This window comes from Arachis stenosperma, chromosome 9 (assembly GCF_014773155.1).
Source record: "Arachis stenosperma cultivar V10309 chromosome 9, arast.V10309.gnm1.PFL2, whole genome shotgun sequence".
NCBI lineage: Eukaryota > Viridiplantae > Streptophyta > Magnoliopsida > Fabales > Fabaceae > Arachis > Arachis stenosperma.
This window is the reverse complement of record NC_080385.1, coordinates 126,018,605-126,026,613: the sequence shown is the minus strand read 5'-3', so window position 1 is coordinate 126,026,613 and position 8,009 is coordinate 126,018,605. Positions and strand designations below refer to the sequence as shown.

Here is an 8,009-nt window from a genome sequence, read left to right as displayed (position 1 = left end):
CATTGTTTTTGTGACTTCTTATGATCATCAACCTACAAAAAAGATAAAATAACAAAAGGAAATAGTTAATTATAAAACATTGGGTTGCCTCCCAACAAGCGCTTCTTTACTGTCATTAGCTTGACAGAGGACTCTCATGGAGCCTCAGAGATGCTCAGAGCCGTGTTGGACCCTCTCAACACCAAACTTAGAGTTTGAATGTGAGGGTTCAACACCAAACTTAGAGTTTGGTTGTGGCCTCCCAACACCAAACTTAGAGTTTGACTGTGGGGGCTCTGTTTGGCTCTGTTTTGAGAGAAGCTCTTCATGCTTCTTCTCCATGATGACAGAGGGATATCCTTGGGCCTTAAACACCAAGGATTCTTCATTCACTTGAATGATCAACTCACCTCTATCAACATCAATCACAGCCTTTCCTGTGGCTAGGAAAGGTCTGCCAAGGATGATGGATTCATCCATGCACTTCCCAGTCTCTAGGACTATGAAATCAGTAGGAATGTAATGGTCTTCAACCTTAACCAGAACATCCTCTACAAGTCCATAGGCTTGTTTTCTTGAGTTGTCTGCCATCTCTAATGAGATTTTGGCAGCTTTCACCTCAAAGATCCCTAATTTCTCCATTACAGAGAGGGGCATGAGGTTTACACTTGACCCCAAGTCACACAAGGCCTTCTTGAAGGTCATGGTGCCTATGGTACAAGGTATAGAAAACTTCCCAGGATCCTGCCTCTTTTGAGGCAATTGTTGCCTAGACAAGTTATCCAGTTCTTTGGTGAGCAAAGGGGGTTCATCCTCCCAAGTCTCATTTCCAAATAACTTGTCATTTAGCTTCATGATTGCTCCAAGGTATTTGGCAACTTGCTCCTCAGTGACATACTCCTCCTCTTCAGAGGAAGAATACTCATCAGAGCTCATGAAAGGCAGAAGTAAGTCCAATGGAATCTCTATGGTCTCATTTTGAGCCTCAGATTCCCATGGTTCCTCAATGGGGAGCTCATTGGAGGCCAGTGGACGTCCAGTGAGGCCTTCCTCAGTGGCGTTCACTGCTCTTCTTCCTCCCAGAATTCGGCCATATCTATGGCTTTGCACTCTTCTTTTGGATTTTCTTCAGTGTTACTTGGGAGAGTGCTTGGGGGAAGTTCAGTAATTTCTTGCTCAGCTGACCCACTTGTCCTTCCAAATTTCTGATGGAGGACCTTGTTTCATTCATGAAACTTTGAGTGGTCTTTATTAGATCAGAGACCATTGTTGCTAAGTCAGAAGTACTCTGCTTAGAACTCTGTCTGTTGCTGAGAAGATGATGGAAAAGGCTTGCTATTGCTAAACCTGTTTCTTCCACCATTATTATTGAAACCTTGTTGAGGTCTCTCTTGATTCTTCCATGAGAGATTTGGGTGATTTCTCCATGAAGAATTATAGGTGTTTCCATAGGGTTCTCCTAGGTAATTCACCTCTTCCATGGAAGGGTTCTCAGGATCATAAGCTTCTTCCTCAGATGAAGCATCCTTAGTACTGTTTGGTGCATTTTGCATTCCAGACAGACTTTGAGAAATTAAATTGACTTGTTGAGTCAATATCTTGTTCTGAGCCAATATGGCATTCAGAGTGTCAATCTCAAGAACTCCTTTCTTCTGACTAGTCCCATTGTTCACAGGATTCCTTTCAGAAGTGTACATGAATTGGTTATTTGCAACCATTTCAATCATTCTTGAGCTTCTGCAGGCGTCTTCTTCAGATGAAGAGATCCTCCAGCAGAGCTATCCAAGGACATCTTAGATAGTTCAGAGAGACCATCATAGAAAATACCTATGATGCTCCATTCAGAAAGCATGTCTGAGGGACATCTTCTGATTAATTGTTTGTATCTTTCCCAAGCTTCATAGAGGGATTCTCCATCCTTCTGTCTGAAGGTTTGGACTTCCACTCTAAGCTTACTCCATCTTTGTGGTGGAAAGAACTTTGCCAAGAAGGCATTGACTAGCTTTTCCCAAGAGTCCAGGCTTTCTTTAGGTTGAGAGTCCAACCATATTCTAGCTCTGTCTCTTACAGCAAAAGGGAATAGCATCAGTCTATAGACCTCAGGGTTAACCCCATTAGTCTTGACTGTGTCACAGATTTGCAAGAACTCAGCTAAAAACTGATGAGGATCTTCCATTGGAAGTCCATGAAACTTGCAATTCTGTTGCATTAGAGAAACTAATTGAGGCTTAAACTCAAAGTTGTTTGCTCCAATGGCAGGGATAGAGATGCTTCTCCCATAGAAATCAGGAGTAGGTGCAGTAAAGTCACCCAGCACCTTCCTTGCATTGTTGGCATTGTTGTTGTTTTCGGCTGCCATTTGCTCTTCTTCCTTGAAGAATTCGGTCAGGTCCTCTAAAGAGAGTTGTGCCTTGGCTTCTCTTAGCTTTCGCTTCAAGGTTCTCTCAGGTTCAGGATCAGCTTCAACAAGAATGCCTTTGTCTCTGCTCCTGCTCATATGAAAGAGAAGAGGACAAGAAAGTGTGGAATCCTCTATGTCACAGTATAGAGATTCCTTGAAATGTCAGAGGAAAAGAGAAATAGAAAGAAGAAGGAGAAGAAGAGTTCGAACTTTAATTAGATAAGGTTCGAATTGTGCATTTAGAAGGAGTGGTACTTCGTAAATAGAAGGATGTGGGAAGGAGGGAAGAGGATTTTCGAAAATTCATTTAAAAGATTTTGAAAACATTTTAAAAAATGTGATTGATAATTTTCGAAAATTAAAAGTAAAAAGGAAATCAAGTGATTTTTGAAAAAGATTTTTTTAAATTAGAAGTCAAAAAGATTTGATTGAAAACTATTTTGAAAAAGATGTGGTTAAAAAATTTAATTGAAAAGTTATGGTTTTAAAAAGATATGATTGAGAAGGTATGATTTGAAAACAACTTTAAAAGATATGATTTGAAAACACTTTGAAAAGATATGATCTTAAAAATTAATGACTTGCCTAACAAGAAAAGATATGATTTGAAACATTTAAACCTTTCTCAACAGAAAAGGTAACAATCTTGTGATGTTCAATCAAATCATTAATTGTTAGTAAGTATCTTTTAAAAAGGAAAGAAATTGATTTTGAAAACATTTGATTGAAAAGATATGATTTGAAAAAGATTTGATTTTGAAAAACTAAAAAAAATTGATTTGAAAACAAAATCTTCCCCCTAGCACCATCCTGGCGTTAAACGCCCAGAATGGTATACATTTTGGCGTTTAACGCCCAAAATGCACCCTTTTTGGGCGTTAAACGCCCAACCAGGTACCCTGGCTAGCGTTTAAACGCCAGTCTGCCTTCTTCACTGGGCATTTTTGAATGCTCAGCTTTTTCTGTGTAATTCCTCTGCAGTATGTTCTGAATCTTCAATTCTTTGTATCATTGACTTGAAAAGACACAAATTAAAAATATTTTTGGATTTTTAATAATCAAAATGCAAAAGGAATCAATTAACAATGCATGCAAGACACCAAACTTAGCAGTTTGTATACTACTGACACTAACAATATGAGAATGCATATGAGACACACAAAATACTTCAAGTCAATAGAATTCAAAGATCAAAACAAAGAAATATATGCATGGATTCGAAAATTATAACAAAAACATGCATAAGACACCAAACTTAAGATGAGACACTAGACTTAAACAAGAAATATTTTTGGTTTTTTTATGGTTTTTGTAAATTTTTTTTTTGTGTTTTTCGAAAATTAAGAAGAAAAAGTATCAAAGTTCTTAATGAGAATTCCAGGAATCAGTGCAGTGCTAGTCTAAGACTCCGGTCCAGGAATTAGACATGGCTTCACAGCCAGCCAAGCTTTCAAAGAAAGCTTCGGTCCAAAACACTAGACATGGCCAGAGGCCAGCCAAATCTTAGCAGATCACTGTTCCAAGAGCGAAATTGATGAGAATCAACAAGCTCTTGTGGTGATAAGTTGAAACCTCGGTCCAATCAGATTAGACATGGCTTCTCAGCCAGCCAGATTTCAACAAATCATCATGAAACTCTAGAATTCATCTTCAAGAATTTCGAAAAAAAAATAAATACCTAATCTAAGCAACAAGATGAACCGTCAGTTGTCCAGCCTAAAACAATCCTGGGCAATAACACCAAAAACTTGATGTTGTTGCCGGATCTTGGCACTGATGTTACCAAAAGCTTGCTCAAAACTTGAACAATCCCTGGCAACGGCGCCAAAAACTTGGTGGGCGAAATTGTGAACAATACTTTTTCACAACTCAAATAATCCCCGGTAATGGCTCCAAGAACTTGGTGCGCTCAATACCATGGCATTACACAACTTCGCACAACTAACCAGCAAGTGCACTGGGTCGTCCAAGTAATAAACCTTACGTGAGTAAGGGTCGATCCCACGGAGATTGTTAGTATTGAAGCAAGCTATGGTCATCTTGTAAATCTTAGTCAGGCAAACTCAAATGTATATGATGATGAACGAAAATACTATAAAGATAAAGATAGTGATACTTATGTATATCATTGGTGAGCTTCAGACAAGTGTATGAAGATGCCTTCCCTTCCGTCTCTCTGCTTTCCTACTGCCTTCATCCAATCCTTCTTACTCCTTTCCATGGCAAACTCGTGTAGGGTCTCACTGTTGTCAGCAGCTACCTCCCATCCGCGCAGTGAAAGCTAATGCACACACTCTGTCACAGTGCTGCCAGTCACCGGTTTGGTTCCCTCCCCTACCGGAATAGAATAACTCTTTTGCGTCTGTCACTAACGCCCAGTAGGTTACAGGTTTGAAGCACGTCACAGTCATTCATTCATTGAATCCTACTCAGAATACCACAAACAAGGTTAGACCTTCCGGATTCTCTTGAATGCTGCCATCAGTTCTTGCCTATACCACGAAGACTCTGATCTCACGGAATGGCTGGCTCGTTTGTCAGGCGAGCACTCGGTTGTCAGGCGATCAACCATGCATCGTGCAATCAGAAATCCAAGAGATTCACTAAGCCTCAGATGCTTGTAGAACAAGAATGGTTGTCAGTCACCTTGTTCATGGGTGAGAATGGTGATGGGCGTCAATCATCACCTTCATCATGTTGAAGAACAAGTGATATCTTGGTAAAAGAACAAGCGGAATTGAATGGAAGAACAATAGTAATTGCATTAATACTCGAGGTACAGCAGAGCTCCACACCCTTAATCTATGGTGTGTAGAAACTCCACCGTTGAAAATACATAAGCATAAGGTCTAGGCATGGCCGAATGGCCAGCCTCTCTAAGATAGCATAAAACAAAGATAGCTACCAAGAGTCTCTCTAAAAGCTCCCTAATACAATAGTAAAAGGTCCTACTTATAGAAAACTAGTACATAGATGAGTAAATGACATAAAAATCCACTTCCGGGCCCACTTGGTGTGTGCTTGGGCTGAGCAATGAAGGAAATTCGTGTAGAGACTCCTCTTGGAGTTAAACGCCAGCTTTAGTGCCAGTTTGGGCGTTTAACTCCCATTTGGGTGCCAGTTCCAGCGTTTAACGCTGGGATTTCTTGAGGTGACTTTGAACGCCGGTTTGGGCCATCAAATCTTGGGCAAAGTATGGATTATCATATATTGCTGGAAAGCCCAGGATGTCTACTTTCCAACGCCGTTGAGAGCGCGCCAATTGGGCTTCTGTAGCTCCAGAAAATCCGCTTTGAGTGCAGGGAGGTCAGAATCCAACAGCATCTGCAGTCCTTTTGAGTCTCTGGATCAGATTTTTGCTCAGGTCCCTCAATTTCAGCCAGAAAATACCTGAAATCACAGAAAAACACACAAACTCATAGTAAAGTCCAGAAAAGTGAATTTTAACTAAAAACTAACAAAAATATACTAAAAACTAACTAGATCATATAAAAAACATACTAAAAACAATGCCAAAAAGTATACAAATCATCCGCTCATCACAGCCATATTCTAAATGATGCACAGAAGAACTACACAACCACAGAAAAGGAGTTACTTGCAGTGGTTTATGCCATTGACAAGTTCAGATCTTATTTAGTAAGATCAAAAGTGATTGTGTAAACTGACCATGCTGCTCTTAAATATCTACTCACAAAGTTGGATTCAAAACCCAGGCTATTAAGATGGGTGTTGCTTCTGCAAGAGTTTGATATAGAAATAAGAGACAGAAAAGGGACAGAGAATCAAGTAGCTGATCACCTGTCCCAGATAGAACCAATAGCAGGAGCATCCCTCCCTCCTACTGAGATCTCTGAAACCTTTCCGGATGAGCAATTGTTTGCTATTTAGAAAGCTCCGTGGCTTACAGACAGTGCAAACTATAAGACTCAAGGTTCTCCTTCTGTAACCATGGAGAGGAAGCATGAAGAACTTCTCTCAAAACAGAGTCAAACAGAGCCCCCACAGTCAAACCCTAAGTTTGGTGTTTGGAGGCCACAACCAACTTCTAATTTTGGTGTTGAACCCCCACATTCAAACTCTAAGATTGGTGTTGGGAGGTTCCAACATTGCTCTGAACATCTGTGAGGCTCCATGAGAGCCCACTGTCAAGCTACTGACATTAAAGAAGCGCTTGTTGGGAGGCAACCCAATGTTATATTTATCTATTTTCTATTGTTATTTTATATTTTCTATAGGTTGATGATCATGTGAAGTCACAAAATCAATTGAAAAAGCAAAAACAGAATGAAAAACAGAAAGAAAAACAGCACACCCTGGATGAAAAGCTTGCTGGCGTTTAAATGCCAGTAAGGGCAGCAAATGGGCGTTTAACGCCCAGTCTGGCACCATTCTGGGCGTTTAACGCCAGAAAGGTGCACCAGACTGGCGTTTAACGCCAGAAAGGGGCACCAGATTGGCGTTAAACGCCAGAAATGGGCACCAGCCCGGCGTTTAACGCCAGGATTGGCAGAAGGAGCATTTTTGCTCGCCACTTGGTGCAGGGATGAATTATCCTTGACACCTCAGGATCTGTGGACCCCACAGGATCCCCACCTATCCCACCACTCTCTCTCTTCTTCACCCATTCACCAATCACCTCAGCACCTCTTCCCCAAAAATCCCTCACCTATCAAATCCCACCATTCTCTTCACCACTCACATCCATCCTTCATAAAACCCCACCTACCCCACCACCCAAATAGAAACCACTTTCCCTCCCAAAGCCACCCGCAAAGCCCCTCTATCTCCTCCATTTTCTTCTTCTTCTACTCCCTTCTTTCTTCTTTTGCTCGAGGACGAGCAAACTTTCTAAGTTTGGTGTGGTAAAAGCGTTGTTTTTTGTTTTTCCATAACCATTTATGGCACCTAAGGCCGGAGAAACCTCTAGAAAGAGGAAAGGAAAGGCATAAGTTTCCACCTCCGAGTCATGGGAGATGGAGAGATTCATCTCAAGGGTGCATCAAGATCACTTCTATGAAGTTGTGGCCAAGAAGAAGGTAATCCCGGAGGTCCCTTTCAAACTTAAAAAAGGGTCAACTTTGATCAAAGGTTGGACCAAGTCCTCATGGATACCACTATGAAAAGGATGGAGCAAACAAGAGATCCCACTCATGGACATGAGCATGAGGAGAGTCCTCATCATAAAATCCCTGAGATGCCTCAAATGATGCACTTTCCTCCACAAAACTATTGGGAGCAAATCAACACCTCCCTAGGAGAATTGAGTTCTAACATGGGACAACTAAGGGTGGAGCACCAAGAACATTCCATCCTCCTCCATGAAATTAGAGAAGACCAAAGAATCATGAGAGAGGAGCAAAAAAGACAAGGAAGAGACATTGAGGAGCTCAAGCACTCCATAAGATCTTCAAGAAGGAGAACTAGCCGTCATCTCTAAGGTGGACCCGTTCTTTAATTTCCTTGTTCTTATTATTCTGTTTTTCGATTTTTATGCTTGATGTTCTATCTATGTTTGTGTCTTCACTACATGATCATTAGTATCTTAGTGTCTATGCCTTAAAGCTATGAATGTCCTATGAATTCATCACCTTTCTTAAATGAAAAATGTTTTTATTACAAAAGAACA

The 8,009-nt window shown here is 40.8% G+C and overlaps 1 non-coding gene across 1 annotated transcript; it reads left to right on the top strand.

The window, feature by feature from the left end:
- The first annotated feature begins 1,825 nt into the window (after positions 1-1,825).
- On the top strand, positions 1,826-1,933 carry LOC130953181 (small nucleolar RNA R71). The gene has a single exon (XR_009075354.1). It is a non-coding gene; the product is annotated as a small nucleolar RNA R71 (small nucleolar RNA).
- The last annotated feature ends 6,076 nt before the right edge of the window (positions 1,934-8,009 follow it).